Source organism: Anabrus simplex, chromosome 2 (assembly GCF_040414725.1).
Source record: "Anabrus simplex isolate iqAnaSimp1 chromosome 2, ASM4041472v1, whole genome shotgun sequence".
NCBI lineage: Eukaryota > Metazoa > Arthropoda > Insecta > Orthoptera > Tettigoniidae > Anabrus > Anabrus simplex.
Window position 1 is genome coordinate 628,426,560 of NC_090266.1, and position 17,679 is coordinate 628,444,238.

Here is a 17,679-nt window from a genome sequence, read left to right on the forward strand (position 1 = left end):
GCTAAGGTGCTGATAATGAAAGGTTCCGCCCCCACATAACTTCACATGCTCTGCCTACAGTTCCTTTACCAGTCTTGTCAAGTTCAGTCCTCCCCACCCCTCCTGCCGTTTCTCCTCAAGATCTTGAGCCTACAGCACATTATAAACTGGGTTAGTGTGCACAAAACCACGTATATAAACACATCGTTCAATTGGGCAAAGAAGGTTTGTCAAAACTTTGTTACTGACAAACACATGTTACTATATTTTTGTGTTTCTTTGGCATTCAATTTACTTTAACTTTCCAATTACAGGCAATCATACCATCAAAACTTATGCAATTATGGTAATCCTTATTAGCAGCGAACCAAATCACATAATATCAATCATTAATCAGATACTGTCTAGTCCAATTTGTAGACTTGCAACTAATGATAACATCAAGAGGATATCACGACAAGGGGACAATAGTGCACACTGAATATTTTAAACCACAACCTTATAAGAGCATGAACATTTCTTAATGAGAACACTTTAACATTCATAACATCATTCTTACTTCAGTTTTAAATGTTTTCAACCACAATATGTAATGTCAATTTTAGCAATCTACTGAAGATGATCCAATTAGAATCGAAAAATGTATGGTTGTGACGATTGTGAATTTTAAGTTTTTTAAATTCACATTAACCATAAGGTATTGAATAAGGAGGATACTGTTCAACAATAAATCATTGTTATAGTGATTTACAGAATATTAGAATTTAGTTCCGCAGGAGTTTTTACGTGGCAGTAAATTTACCGACATTAGGCTGACATATTTGAGCACCTTCAAATACCACCGGACTGAGCAAGGATCGAACCTGCCAGGTTGGGATCAGAAGGCCAGCGCCTCAACCGTCTGAGCCACTCAGCCCGGCAGACTTCTTTGTTTAAAAGAGAAATTTTTTTGGTTCTTTTTAACCTTTAATCCTATTTTGGTCCATAAATTAATTCTCTTATTTTTTCTTTATAATTTTCTTGTACACCTACATGCATAACTGAAATGTTATAATTACATGCTTAAGACTTAACTAGCATTTTGGAGAAAGTGGGTTTGAACCGCACTGTCGGCAGCCCTGAAGATGGTTTTCCATGGTTTCCCATTTTCACACCAGGCAAATGCTGGGGCTGTACCTTAATTAAGGCCATGGCTGCTTCCTTCCCACTCCTAGGCCTTTCCTATCCCATTGTTGCCATAAGACCTATCTGTATCAGTGTGACGTAAAGCACATTGTAAAAAAGAAAAGAAAAAAGACTTGCCCACATATGTAGGCTTAGTGTACTCTTCAGTTTGTATTCATGGAATGAAAATGAAAACCTACAACCTGTTTTCCAGTCTTTGACCAGGTCAGGGATGTAATGATTGAAACATATATAGGCTATTATTACAATGGGGTCGCCACTCCCAAGGTGTGTATTCATGGAAAATGTTAGCTAAATATTTCTTGGTATGTGCCTCACATTTTGCAGGATATGCAAGTAAACATTTCATTCAGGAGTAATACCCATTCCATTACAACATTTTATTGCACATGTTTGCTTAATTTTATCAACTTTGCTGCTGGTAATAGTTATTACTATTTCTGTTTTTTTCCTTATACAGTACATGGTGCTCATCAACTGGGAAGTGTTTTTCTCGAAAGCCAATAAGTGCATGAAAAGATGTTTTGAGATATTAAAGATTTCTGTTAACACCAGAAATGTACATGTTCTTTTCAATGGTGTTTCAGTGATATGCTGGTATTCCAGCTGCCTTTATCATACATGATGTGAGAACATTGAAGCCTTTAAGTTTCATTTAATCTTCAGTGCTGTTTCAACTTCTTTTCTGCGAAATGCCATTGAAAGGAATATGAACCTTTCTGGTGTAGACAGAAATCTTTAATATCTCAAAACTGATATTCATGCAGGTATGGGCGTTTGAAAAAAATGTTCTGCAGTTAGTAACATCCATATTGGTCCAGTAGAGTTCCAAATGTGTTCTGTTTGTTGCTACCTAAGGATTTTGAGCATCATTTTTTCTAAACTTGTGATTTTGTATGTAAAAAAATCCAGTGGATTTCTTACAAATTGATTAAATAATATATTGAAGAAGATAGGAAATGAATTATCATTATCATTTACAGACTCCAGTTTTCCAGGTGGTATACAAACGCTCGCCATACCCTCTTGTCTTCATTCATCTTCTGTTCTACTGTTGGACATCTTCCCACCTGAGACCTCTCTCCTCCATATCTTATTTTACTTTCCTTATCCAGCATTTCCTTGGCATTCCTCGTGGTCTTTTTCCTTCGACAATTAGGTCAAAGCATTTTCTGGCTGGTCTTCCGCTGTTCCTTTTTTTTCATAATGTGTCCACACCATTGAAGTCTACACTTCCTTGTTACACTGGTAATAAGGACCTCAGTGCCAGCTGTCTTTGTATTTACTTCTTTCCTGATTTTGTCGTTTTGAGTAGTTGGACTTATAGTACTAAATATCATTTCTGTTGCAAGTTATGAATCTCATTCCGTATTGACGGTTATCACTTTACAAAAGAAAATATTTATAAAATCCTCCTATCAATACAATTCAAGTCATCTGTTAGATGAAGCAAAGTCTATACATGTTTCAGCCTAATCTCAAGGCCATCTTCAGTAGTAAAACAATGATTACATAATATACAAACAAATTAAAAAACGTAATGATGTGAAGTGGCAGTGATCATGATTAGTGAGTTAAAAACACATTGAGGTGCAAAGTCCTCTCGTCTAATAGATCTTGCTGACTGTTAAATAAAACGCTATGCTGAGGAGTGTAGTGAGACCGTCAATACTACGAATAAAACGTGTAACATCTGTAATGAGAAAAAAGGAATATATGGGTGGATGAAGAACAAGTTAAAAATGATGTACGAAAAGAAAACTCATATGACTTACTTGTAACTAAAAGTTGTCGTCTCGAATGGAGATGACCTTGTCGGTCTCAAGTCACATTGACAACTAAGCCTGTGTGTGGCTTACTGTGTATCTGTGTCGATGTGGTTGGGAGGGGTAATGGAGGGGGAGGGGCAGGGAGGGAGGGACGTTGTGATTCGCGGAAGGAGGGTGTTGATGGAAGGGCGGGTCTTGTTCTAGAATGTCGGTAGTGAAACTCTTTTTTATTAATGAACTGTTCGCAGATGAGCGGGACAAAGGTTTCCAATAAAATATTTTTCTTTTCGTTGATTTCATGTAAGTTATAGACGGGATTGTTATATTGGTCGATATCTATATATATATTCTCTAGTATATTAAGTAAGGGACCTTTCTGTTCGTAATGCAGGATCTTTAAATCTTGATCAATTGTTGTGTATTTATGATTTTTCTCTCTACAATGTTCGCTCATGGCTGAGTAGCGATTATACTTTAGGGCATTAAGATGTTCGGAGTATCTTACATTGAAACGGCGGCCTGTTTGCCCAATATACGTTGAAAGACATGATTGGCATTTTAATTTGTATATTCCAGAGTTAGAAAATTTTTTGCTGTTGACAGTATGAGAATTAAAAAACATTTTTGTATTGGTGTGAACGGTCTTGAAAGCTACTTTTAACTTGTGCTTTTTAAAGATGTTTGAAATAGGATATATATTATTATTATTAAAGGTAAATGTGGTGAACTTCTCTTTATGGGAAGATTGTTTTTCTAAGGTGGTCTTGGGTTTATTTCTAAATTTATTGAGAATTTTATTCACGAAAGCTTTACTGAAACCATTACCTTCGGCTATTGCATAAAGGGTGTTGATTTCCTTTCTAAAATTCTTACGGGATAAAGGAACATTAAGAGCTCTGAAAATCATACTATATTGTAAGCTGTCTTCTTCTGTGTCCCTGGGTGTAGAGAAGTTTGATGGATTTTGTTTATTGTGTGAGTGGGCTTCCTGTAAATATTAAAAGAAATGGTTTTATTCTGATTGCGAGTAATAGTTAAATCGAGATAATTAAGGGAATTGTTGTTCTCGGATTCTATCGTAAACTTTATGTGTGGATCCAGGTTGTTAAGTAATTCAAGAACGGTGTTGCTATCAGTAATGTGAGAATCCAGGATAATAAAAGTATCATCCACATACCGAGTCCAATGTTTGATCCCATTAATTTTACCTATAATGCGAGTGTATTCGAGGAAATCTTTACTTTTAACAACATCATATACCAACAGAAGGGGTTTCCTATGGGGTCACCGGCCTCGGGAATCCTCGCTGATATTTACGTAGATTTCCTCGAATACACTCGCATTATAGGTAAAATTAATGGGATCAAACATTGGACTCGGTATGTGGATGATACTTTTATTATCCTAGATTCTCACATTACTGATAGCAACACCGTTCTTGAATTACTTAATAACCTGGATCCACACACAAAGTTTACGATAGAATCCGAGAACAACAATTCCCTTAATTATCTCGATTTAACTATTACTCGCAATCAGAATAAAACCATTTCTTTTAATATTTACAGGAAGCCCACTCACACAGTAAACACAATCCATCAAACTTCTCTACACCCAGGGACACAGAAGAAGACAGCTTACAATAGTATGATTTTCAGAGCTCTTAATGTTCCTTTATCCCGTAAGAATTTTAGAAAGGAAATCAACACCATTTATGCAATAGCCGAAGGTAATGGTTTCAGTAAAGCTTTCGTGAATAAAATTCTCAATAAATTTAGAAATAAACCCAAGACCACCTTAGAAAAACAATCTTCCCATAAAGAGAAGTTCACCACATTTACCTTTAATAATAATAATAATAATATATATCCTATTTCAAACACCTTTAAAAAGCACAAGTTAAAAGTAGCTTTCAAGACCGTTCACACCAATACAAAAATGTTTTTTAATTCTCATACTGTCAACAGCAAAAAATTTTCTAACTCTGGAATATACAAATTAAAATGCCAATCATGTCTTTCAACGTATATTGGGCAAACAGGCCGCAGTTTCAATGTAAGATACTCCGAACATCTTAATGCCCTAAAGTATAATCGCTACTCAGCCATGAGCGAACATTGTAGTGAGAAAAATCATAAATACACAACAATTGATCAAGATTTAAAGATCCTGCATTACGAACAGAAAGGTCCCTTACTTAATATACTAGAGAATATATATATAGATATCGACCAATATAACAATCCCGTCTATAACTTACATGAAATCAACGAAAAGAAAAATATTTTATTGGAAACCTTTGTCCCGCTCATCTGCGAACAGTTCATTAATAAAAAAGAGTTTCACTACCGACATTCTAGAACAAGACCCGCCCTTCCATCAACACCCTCCTTCCGCGAATCACAACGTCCCTCCCTCCCTGCCCCTCCCCCTCCATTACCCCTCCCAACCACATCGACACAGATACACAGTAAGCCACACACAGGCTTAGTTGTCAATGTGACTTGAGACTGACAAGGTCATCTCCATTCGAGACGACAACTTTTAGTTACAAGTAAGTCATATGAGTTTTCTTTTCGTACATCATTTTTAACTTGTTCTTCATCCACCCATATATTCCTTTTTTCTCATTACAGATGTTACACGTTTTATTCATAGTATTGACGGTCTCACTACACTCCTCAGCATAGTGTTTTATTTAACAGTCGGCAAGATCTATTAGACGAGAGGACTTTGCACCTCAATGTGTTTTTAACTCACTAATCATGATCACTGTCACTTCACATCATTACGTTTTTTAATTTGTTTGTATATTATGTAATCATTGTTTTACTACTGAAGATGGCCTTGAGATTAGGCTGAAACATGTATAGACTTTGCTTCATCTAACAGATGACTTGAATTGTATTGATAGGAGGATTTTATAAATATTTTCTTTTGTAAAGAAATAATTTCTGTTGTCTGAATTCTGCTATAGTCATTATTCAGTAGAGTACATACCTTTAAACCATACGTGAGAATTGGTACAAAGTAGGTGTGGTACATGGTTGTTTTTACTTTTTGAGGTATTTTGCAGTCCCAGCGTAGGTTCGTGACTCGATTGTAAAAGTTTGATGCTTTCTGTGTCCTGTTGAATATTTGCTGCTTGACATTATTGTCTTTTGAGTGTGTGCTTCTAAGGTACTTGTATTGAGAAACTGATTCTAATTTGGTTCCTTCCAGAAAGAGTTTTGAGTTTGTTCCTTCCCTTTTGATGGTCATTTCTGCAGTCTTAGTATTACTTATCTCAGAATTATTGAACATATTGTTCCATTTTGTCTGTTTTTTCTGTACTTCAGCTTCTGTTCCTCTCCACGCTCAATGGAAAGAATCCTCAATTATTAATTATTTAAGCTCATGCTACAATGTAAGCCAATAACAAGTTAAATTTTTATAAAATCAGAAAGAAAATTTACAAAATAGGTCAACACTGAGAAAGGGGGTTATTGAACATATTGTTCCATTCTGTCTGTTTTTTTTTCTGTACTTCAGCTTCTGTTCTTCTCCACATATAACAGAAAGAATCCTCAAGTATTTAAGAGTTAAGCTCATGCTACAATGTACACCAATAACAAGTTAAATTTTTAAAAAAATCAGAAAGAAAATTTACAAAATAGGTCAACACCAAGAAAGTAGGATGCTGAAACCACCCAAGCAATCCCACAACATTATATAAGAATAAAACCTAACAGGACAAAAGGCCCAGCGAAACAGAGGCTAACCCCATACTACCTAGTGACTAGAAGCAAAGAAAATTAACAGCAGAAAGGTGAAAGATACCGTCAAACTGGTCAATGCCAGACACAGGGGTTGTTTCGGACAGTATGGTTTTTGTTGCACAGCAACGAGTCGCCGCTGCTTTGCACTTCCGTGAGCATTTTAGTTTGAACTTTTGGTTATGTTTGCCACGTTCCATGCATTTTATTACGAGTCTACTTCATACCTTGGAAATTTTATAGTGTGCAAAAGATTGTTGTAAGTTCATGCATTATCATTAAATGGATACTTTCGATTATCATGACCAGAAGGAATGCATTATAACTACGGTTCTTAATGAGATCAACTGACTGAAGTATTTATAAATGATTGCTGTGGAATTTTGGTGTGATTTAGTGAAAAGTAGTGTTTTACGCACAGTTTATTGAAAACGGAGAGCAATGTGCCTAGAAATTATCAGACCGAGCTCGATAGCAAGTGTGGCCAGTATCCAGTAATTGGGAGATAGTGGGTTCGAGCCCCACTGTCGGCAGCCCTGAAGATGGTTTTCCGTGGTTTCCCATTTTCACACCAGGCAAATGCCGGGGCTGTACCTTAATTAAGGCCACGGCCGCTTCCTTCCAATTCCTAGGCCTTTCCTATCCCATCGTCGCCGTAATACATATCCGTGTCGGTGCAACGTACAGCAAATAGCAAGAAAAAATAAATTATCAGAGGCAGAAAGGAGCTATTTCAAGGTGTAATTACTAACCAAATCTATTAGAAAAATCTGTATGTGGTATTAAAAATGGCAAGTTGTCTGATAGAAAAGCATGTGATTTGTATGGTAATCCTAAATCCATCCTTCAAAATAAAGTGCAGAAAGTACATCCGAAAAAATTGGGAGGACAACCAGTCCTAAATGAGGAAGCAAAGGAAATGCTGAAACAGAGTATTATCAGGGCTGCACACTGGGGATTTCCTTCCACTAAACTGGACATTAGGTATTTTGTGAAAGGTTACCTTGATAAATCTGGCCAAAAAGAGAAGCGGTTTTCAAACAATCTACCAGGAGAAGAAGGGTTCAATTATTTCTCAACAGGCATTCAGAAGACTTTCTGTTCGCCTTAGCGGAAATATAAAAAGAGCTCCTGTGGAATTGAACAAAGCAGCTGTTAAAATGTATTTCGCTAACATAAAGCCAACACTGGAAAATCTTCTTCCCAGCAATACCATCAGCTTCGATGAAACCAACATGTCAGATGACCCGGGCAAGCAACAGATAATTGTAAAACGAGGGAGTAAGCATGCTGAAAAAGAGGTAGATTCGTCAAAATCTAGTGTTTCTGTAATGATGGCAGCAATTGGAAATGGGAAACTGTTCCTTCCTTATATTCTTTATAAATCTGAGCATCTGTGGGACACGTGGCAAGAGGGTGGTCCACATGGTACCAGTTTCAATAGAAATAAGAGTGGGTGGTTCGATCTGCCAATATTCGAAGACTGGTTTTCCACAATTGCTTTACCCTATTTAAAGAAGCAAAATGGACAAACAGTGATGATAGGTGACAACCTATCAAGTCATGTGTCTTCTAGGGTCATCCAGGAGTGTGAGTGGAACACTGTCTTTTTCATTCTTCTCCCACGAAACAGCACTCACCTCCTCCAACTGCTGGATGTGAGCTATACAGACCTATGAAAGCAGCATGGCGAGCGGTATTAACTTAATTGAAGAAGTACATTTGCAGGACCATTTCTGAAAATGAAAACCTACAACCTGTTTTCCAGTCATTTACCGGGTCAGGGATGTAATGAATGAATCATATATAGGCTATTAGTACGATGGGGTCGCCACTCCCAAAGTGATTTATTAATGACTGATAGATGCTATCAAATGAGAATGGAGTGTGTTGCTGAAATGAAAGATGACAGGAAAAACCGGAGTGCCCGGAGGAAAACCTGTCCCATCTCTGCTTTGTCCAGCACAAATCTCACATGGAGTGACCGGGATTTGAACCACATTATCCAGCGGTGAGAGGCCGGCGCGCTACCACCTGAGCCACGGAGGCTTTTAGGACCATTTCTAAGGACGCTTTTCCATCTTTTCTGAACCAAACACCACGAACCTACTACGCTGACGTAGCAGGGGGAGAGGTGATACTCCCACGTGGCGTGTCCCAGGTGGCGGATAGGGGGGTCCTAACCAGCTTGCCGGCGGACTTGAGGGAAATAAAATACCTCTCGCGGACCAAACACACTACCCCCTGCGGGTAGGGGACGCACATGTAGAATACACCCGCGGTATCCCCTGCCTGTTGTAAGGGGCAACTAAAAGGGGCGACCTAGGCGTGGATATGGATTGCAGTTTGGTATAATGTGTTGGACCTCCTGTGGATGGGAGGGGTAGAATACATTCAAAGGTAATCCCTGCCTGTCAGAGAAGGCGACTTAAAGGGTCATGTGGCCATGGTCCCCTCTTTATTTTTTATTATTTTTCCGAGGGTCAGTTGTAGACCATTTCAAAATTTTGATGTGCATGCTGCTCGAAGATGGGCCTCTTACATGTGCGATTACGCCCAAAAGCCCGCAATTGCCCACCCAGGAATCTTGCAGGTGGGAGCGCCATGTACCTTGGCAGTAGTATCCTCGTGACTACACAGGTCCCCGCACAGCCGAATGCCAGAAGGACATATTATTATTAATTATTTATTCTTATTTTTCTCTATATTTAGTGCTCTGTACACGCTATGGGGTACATGCTATTGCAGGTGACTGGAGGAAGGGAGTCCTAGTGCTCATTGCCTCAGTCATCCCGTATTAGGCATCGTCCAACATCGGACCCCGGGCAGTACCTGCTATGACCAGGTGGGTATTGCCTTGGCTGCTTGGTTCGGCTACAGAGACCCCTGATCGGAGTGGGTGGCATTCAGGGAGGAAGATTTCGGGCATGGCTTCCAAACAAAGTCTTTAACATTTGCTTCCCTGAGGGGTTCAACTCCCTGGGAACATGCGCAGCGTGAAGGAATGGGATCCGGCTTCCTTAGGTTTCTGGTCGCTACCAGAACCGATGGGCATGATTTTAAGCCAGTAAAGTTGATTCTTTTTAGTAGACACATTGAAGGTGTCTACGGCGAGCTTGAGGAACTCAAGAAAATGTGCAACGGTAGTTTGCTTTTGAAGACTCGTACAGCAGTGCAGGCTAATCAGTTGCTTAAGTGCGACCACTTTGGCGAAATCTTCGTCAAAGTGGAGGAGCACAAGTCCTTGAATCTGATTCGCGGAGTCATCTTTCACCGCGACCTTATTTTGAGCACTGACGACGAGTTGATGGAAGACATGAAGAACCGTGGCGTGACACGTCCGGCGCATTATGCGCAAGGTCAATAGTGAAGGCGTTGTCACTGGTGCCTGCATTGTCTCTTTCAAGTTGTCAGTGTTACCAGAGAAAGTCAAGGTAGCAACTTATCGTTGCGATGTGAGGCCGTACATCCCGCCTCCTGTACGATGCTATCAATGCCAGCGTTCGGACATATGGTATCTCGTTGTTCGAATTCGTCTGTATGTGGTACATGTGGACGAGTAGCTAACGGCGCGGAGGAGTGCAGAACTCCGTACAAGTGCACTAACTGCTCCGGTTTTCATTCTCCTCGGGATCGGAACTGTCCGACATATCTGAGTGAGAAGAAGATCCAGGAGATCAAGACCCTACCAGGAAGCGCGCCGTAAGTTTAATTCCATGAATACACCTGCCCGTACACTTGACAATAGCATGATAGCTCAGAGCCTTCCAGGTTCGTCATTTACAACATAGTCACCTGTGCTGATCGCTGCGCCCAAGGCAACTGTTGCTTCTCCGAGCAACGTCGCAAAGAGTAAAAGCTCGAAGGGGGAACCACCCCATCTTCGACCAACCAGAAGTCTGTGCCGGCTGGCAGTTCCCAGCCAGCACAGCAAGGGGGGAAGGCTACGCCCCCCCCCCCCAATAGGTCGGCGAAAGCCGTGCCCCAGCCGGCGGAGGCGGCATTGTCGACCAGGGCTGGGAAACCATCTCCCAGCCCGTCTAAACCAGAAAAGAAGGCGGCGAAGAAGAGCGCCCTTGCTGAGCGCTCTCGCACTTCCCCTGCAAAATAGAAATCATGCCTCCCATCTGGAGGGTATGAGTCTGCGTCAGGAGGTACTCCTGCTCCAAAACCTGCGTGCTCTCCTCATAGGGGAACTGCCCACCCCCGAAAAGCGTCGAAGTTCTGGGTGGCATTCCCGCCGTCTGTTGATGACGGAATGAATGTCGCGCTGTCATCTACATCTACGGATGTAGATGTTGATAGTCTTTAGGCTTGTGAGAATTTTGTTGCTCATAACCTAACAGTCCTTTCATAGTCCAAACTATGGCACTGTTACAGTGGAATTGTAACGGTTATGACAGCCATCTTGCTGAGCTACGTCAGCTCATTAGTGAGTATGCAGCGAGTATACTCTGTATTCAGGAGACCAACTTCCGACCTGGTATCATACGGTCTTGAGAAATTTCAGGCTATATTTGACAGAATGATATTATGCTCACCGGGCTTCTGGTGGCGTTGGCATTTTTGTACGTTCCGATACCTACAGCGAAGAGGTTCCATTAAGAACCCCGCTTGAGGCTGTAGCTGTTCGCGTTCCTTTGCCTGTCATAACAACAGTGTGTAATGTTTATTTTCCACCAGACCAGCCTCTTAACATGAATGATGTCACTGATCTTATAGATCAGCTTCCACCTCCCTTCCTCTTATTGGGAGTCTTATAGATCAGCTTCCACCTTCCTTCCTCTTATTGGGTGATTTTAATGCCCATCACCCCATATGGGGTTCTGAGATGCCTTGCCCCAGGGGACCGGAGCTGGAAAGATTCGTAATAGAGCTGGACTTATGTATTTTGAATACAGGGGAACCAACTCACTTTAGTGTACGTTACGGCACATATTCTTGCATAGACGTAAGTCTGTACAGTCGAACGTTGGTTCCCCTGTTTCAGTGGAATACACACGATGCTCTCTGTGACAGTGACAATTTTCCCATCATCCTTACTTTGTTGAAACAAAAATCCGTTGAGGCTCCCCCTCGATGGATTCTTGAACATGGTGATTGGCCAAAGTACACATCACTAGCTGCCTTTAACGACGATATCCAGCGGACCTTCGACGAGGAAATAACTTACATCACCCAAGTTATTATTGCTGCTGCTAAGGAGTCCATTCCGTCCTTCTCCGGGACTCCTCGCCGAAAACTCGTTCCTTGGTGGAACGAAGAAATAGCAGCAGCTAAGAACGCCGTTGCGCTCATAAACATTACTGTAGACAGCCTACTGTGGCCAACTTGGTAACTTTCAAGAAACTCCGCGCCAAGGCGCGAATTCTTATTCCACAGAGTAAGAAAGCTTCGTGGGAGAGATACGTGTTGTACATGACGTCCCATACTCCATCATCTCAAGTGTGGACTAAACTTCGACGTATTTCGGGTATCCAAGGATCATCTTCTGTACCGGGAATTTCCATTGCAGGTAATATCGTTACTGAACCCCTCCTAATTGCTGACCATCTAGCTAATAATTTCACGGATGTATCTGGCTCCAGGAATTACCATCGTGATTTCCTCGCTCTGAAGCGGGAGGCAGAACGTCATCACCTTAGTTTTGCCGCTGAAGCTTCAAAGGACTACAACGTGCCCTGTACAGAGTGGGAAATCCGCAGCGCCTTAGCGCTTTGCAAGGACACGTCTCCTGGACCAGACAACATCGATAGCCAGATGTTGAAACACCTTAGTGAAGATAGTCTACTATATCTCCTTCGTGTGTTCAACCCTATCTGGATAGAGGGTGATTTTCCGTCTCAGTGGCGAGAGGGCATAGTTATTCCTGTCCTCAAGCCTGACAAAGATCCTAAGTATGCAGGAAGTTACAGACCGATTTGTCTTACAAATTGCCTATGTAAGCTATTTGAGAGGATGGTAAATCGCCGACTGGTGTGGTGTGTGGAGAAACAAGGACTCTTGTCCGAGTTCCAGTGTGGTTTTCGAACCGGTCGATCGACCACTGACCACTTGGTACGCCTGGAGAGCTCTATCTAGGATGCGTTTCTCCGCAAACATCATTTGGTAGCTGTTTTCTTTGACTTAGAGAAGGCCTACGACACCACATGGTGATATGGCATCCTTTCAGTCCTGCATCAATGGAGATTCCGAGGGAACTTGGCAGTATTTATTACAAATTTTTTGTCCCTCCGTCTATTCCGTGTCCGAGTAGGGAGGACATATTCACAAAACCACGCTCAGGAAAATGGAGTCCCACAGGGATCGGTTCTTAGTGTCACTATTTTTGCGATTGCCATAAACGGTATTGTCGCTGCTGCTGGTTCAGCAGTAATACCGTCGCTATATGTTGATGATTTTGCTCTGTACTATAGTTCGCGCAATATGGCAGTCGCAGAGCGACAAATGCAGCAAGCTATTAGGAGAGTGGAGCAGTGGACCTTAGAACATGGCTTTGGGTTTTCCACCGCAAAGACCTCTGTTGTCCACTTTTGTCGTCAACGTCCTCTTTATCCTCCTCCTGAACTTTATGTAGGAAATGTCGCTCTTCCCATAGTTGACACTTACCGATTTCTTGGGCTCCTTTTCGATAGTAAATTATCGTGGGAGCCACACGTGCGGCAGCTAAAAGTGCAATGCACCAAGAGGCTTAATCTCTTGAAGTTTCTTAGCAGCACTATTTGGGGAGCAGATCGCACGGTGCTCCTACGATTCTATAGGGCACATATTTTAGCCTGGTTAGACTACGGCAGTGCAGCATATGGATCAGCACGACCAAGTGTCCTTTCAATACTGAACAGCATCCACCACAGCGGTGTTCGGTTGGTGACGGGAGCCTTTCGTACAAGCCCATAGCTAGCCTGCTCGCTGAGTCTGGTGTGCCGCCTTTACACCTGAGGTGCCAGCAAATCATCTTTCCTATGCTGCTAATTTGCTACAGATGCCACTTCATCCAAGCTATCCTTGCGTCTTCAACAATGGCAACCGTTTGCTGTACGCTGCTTGTCCTCGAGCAACGCAGCCGGTTGGAATACGCTTGGATAGCAGTCACCGTTTGTTTCACGTACCTTCGGTTCGTTGCCTTGTCAGACAACCAAGTGGGGTACCTCCGTGGGTAGTACGAGGACCTAAAATAATCCTGAATCTGCACACTGGCCCGAAAGGAAACATGGACCCTTCGATTTATCAGAGGCTCTTCATGTCCGTTGTTGGCCGCTATCCAGGTTCAGTCGTCATCTACACAGATGGTTCAAGGACAGAAATGAAGGTGGCCTGTGCGTTCGTTGTCGACAATGATAAGTTTCTTTTTGCTCTCTCGGAAACCTGTAGTGTGTACACTGCAGAGCTCTATGCTATCTGTGAAGCTCTGCGGTACGCACTGCCCAATGAACGCCGACACTTTCTTCTGCGTACTGACTCCTTGAGCTCGCTACAGTCTATTGATACTTGTTTCCCTCAACACCCTCTGGTGCAGCGGGTCCAGGACCTGCTGGCCGAGTGTTTGCATGCCGGCACCAGAATCACGTTTATGTGGGTTTCAAGCCACATGGATGTAGAGGGAAATGAATTAACAGATCAGGCTGCCAAGGAGGCAGTTACACTGCCCCCGTTGCCTTTCAAGGTTCCAGCAAGTGATATTCGCACTCAGCTGAGACATCTGGTTATGTCCCATTGGGAGATGGAGTGGCAGGCATTCCACTTCCAAATAAGCTGAGAGCGATAAACGGAACAACGAAGGTATGGAAGACTCGAAGGGAAGCCGTGGTATTATGTCGTCTTCGGATCAGCCACGGTATCCTGTCTCACTCGCATCTTTTGAAAGGAGAACCTCCTCCGGTGTGTACCTGCGGCGATCATCTTACCGTGGTACACATTCTTACGGAGTGTATGGACCTGGTCAATCATCGCCGTAGTCTCAACCTCCCGAGTACAATCTCCCATATTTTGTGAGATGATGAGTAGTCAGCAGACCTCGTCATCCGCTTTATGAGGGATAGTGGTCTGTTTTATCGTATGTAATGATGTCTTTTGTTCTAGTGTCTTTGTGTCAATTGCGCTTTTATCCTATTGACTTCATTTTAGATTGTGTTGCGTATTTTAATGTATTATTTTAACGTCTAACGTAAACTATGTATATATATCTGTACTAGCAGGCAATGCCTTATTCCTTTGTCTCCTGTATTTTCTCTTATTTTATTAGAAAATAAGGCATTGCAAATTAGATCCACTGATTGTTTTAATCTCATACTCATTTTTCATCACCATTTTTTAACTCTAGTCAGTGGATATGTTTTAAAATTTTAACTGTCATACATCATGTCGTCCATCTCGTTCCATTAGGGGCCGATGACCTTCGATGTTAGGCCCCTTAAAACATCAAGCATCAACTGAACCAGACATTACATAAGATATCTGCCAATTTTGCTGATAACATGAAGAATGGGTTTCAAACCACAGGCCTAATTCCATTTGATCCAGCTCACGTCATAAACTACCAGATAATGAAGAGTTTGCCAATACAGCGAAGAGTCATGGACTTCCATTTTTGAGGAATTGCTCAAGGAAGCTTGTTACCCTTCAACAAAAACTGCTCCTTCCCACCATTGCAAATTAAATGTCCTTCCTGGGAAGTCAATTTTGGGCCATGACTTCCGCCGAGATGAAAGCAGTTCAGAAACAAGTGAAAGTGAATGCAGTGAAACATGCAATGAATGCATTGATGTTCTGGTGTTGCAAGTAGAGGCTTTTCTAGTTGCAGATTATAAATACAAGTTGAGGAACAAAGAGCATATAAGGCAGTATGTCGGTGTGGCCACGGATGTTCGTCCAAGGGATGTGGATGTCAAATTCTTGCGCCCGCATAAAACATCCCTTATGAGGATACAATAGCTAAAGAACAAATTTTGAAAATACTTCCAGCCCCAGTTGAGAAGAGAGGAATGTTTATTTTCAGAGGAAGTATATTTTAGATTTATAGGCCATAGCAGCTACATGTTCATTGCATCAAACTTTTTTGCATTACCATTTGTATCATTTGTAAGAAAAATTATTAAGATCTTTCAGTAGGATTTCTGTACAGTTTATAGCTATTTATATTTCAATTTAGACCTGAAAATTTTACATTTACGTTGTTAGAAAATAAAGATTGATCAGTAACACATTAAATTTATCATTACAATGATTTTAACCAGCTAATCATATTTTGGACACCCTTAGAACACTTTCAGTATCACTACACAAAAGCAGAAAGAACGCAGAAAAAAATAAAAGGACTATTTGTGTCCAAAATCGCCTAATATGCTTTGAAACTTCAGACAGCTGTTCAAAAAGCATGTTTTCTCAGGAGCCCATATGTTGGCATATATTTTTCGTTTTTAGGGTATTGGATTCATACCTCATTATTTGGATGATCAACAATACAATTTAAGATTACCTTCATTAGTTAAAATGAAAATAACCTCAAAACCATCCAAAATCGCTCTGTTTGACGGTACAGTTAATTTTGGAAATCCTAGTCCCAAGAAAGCAAATTGGAGAAGAGGGAATTGAGGGTCGACACTTGTGCTTCCTTTGAAGACATTACACCTATTGGGGCTGTTACATCCACTGCTTGTAAAAGCTATTAAATCTACATGATACAGAAATAAATTGCCACTAAAGTCCCTACATTAAAAATCGAAGCAGGTACGGCACAACCCTAAACTTTACATTCTAGTATGTTGGACAACCCTAAACTGTACATTTGGAGAATGAGTACCCTCGTTAACCACTGATGGTTTGTAGAGTCTCATGGTCTAGGGACTGGGCGAGTTGGCCATGCGGTCAGGGCACACGGCTGTGAGCTTGCATCCGGGAGGTAGTGGGTTCGAATCTCACTGTCGGTTGCCCTGAAGATGGTTTTCCGTTTTCACACCAGGCAAATGCTGGGGTTGTACCTTAATTAAGGCCACGGCCACTTCCGTCCAACTCCTAGGCCTTTCCTATCCCATCGTCGCTATAAGACCTATCTTTGCCAGTGCGACGTAAAGCAACTAGCATGGTATAGGATGAAAGGGCCTACCTTACTTGTTGCCCCAGCATGCCAGTTGACTTACATAAGTTGATTTAAGAATCTCGACCAATTATCCCACAGTCACGATAATCTTCAGCAAGCAACTGGCCCTCTGTTTTATAATGGCAGACTTGGCTATTATTAGTTGAGTAAAGATCAGTAGGAGCAACTCTCAGAAGTGACCGAAGATGATGTGCCAACCCCTAACCATTACATTTCTCGCTGAAAATGAAAATGAATGAAAGTTTCAACATTGTTCCCTAGGTGGCAACCTCAAACAGGAAAGTGAATTCTGTCGCCAGGCTTCAGAACCGTATATTAGGATAGAGTTCAGCATATCTCTACAACTCTAGGGAGAGGCCTTCTTCATGTGTTACAATTATTAATATTTGATGTGACTTTTAATTATATTCACTCCGTTATGAGTTAAAGGTAATATGGGCAACACATATATTTATTATTTCGGATAAATATATCTGTGGTACTGAGGCAGACTCTGTTATGTCAAAGAACTTGATTTTTTAGGAGGCACATTTAAAAGTTTGCAAAATAGCTGAAATTAAATTGTATTTCAATGACCTCTAAACTGACAAGTCAAGTATCTGGAAGTTCTCATCATCAAGTGAATTTTTAATTAGTGTTATCTGATTATTTGATTTTTTTTCCACTCTTGAGCATTTTTAATCATTGTCATGAAAAGCCGTATACTTTCATTCACTCAGTTTTTCAGAGCACCTTTTACAGTAACAGGTACCAGCCAGCTGGATTTAATTTTTTTTAATGAATTCTTCTTTTCTTTCGGGATAGAGTGCTTCTGCTTGAATGGCGCTTCCTATTCCTCCTTTCTTCTATTTCATGCTGGGATGTCTTCTGCTTACGTATTTTTATCTCTTTAAAT

The 17,679-nt window shown here is 41.2% G+C and overlaps 1 protein-coding gene across 3 annotated transcripts in view; it reads left to right on the plus strand.

Annotated features, from left to right (window-relative positions):
* The window catches only part of Wsck (tyrosine-protein kinase Wsck), a 273,670-nt gene that overhangs the window by 198,385 nt on the left and 57,606 nt on the right, over window positions 1-17,679 (plus strand). The window lies entirely within an intron of this gene.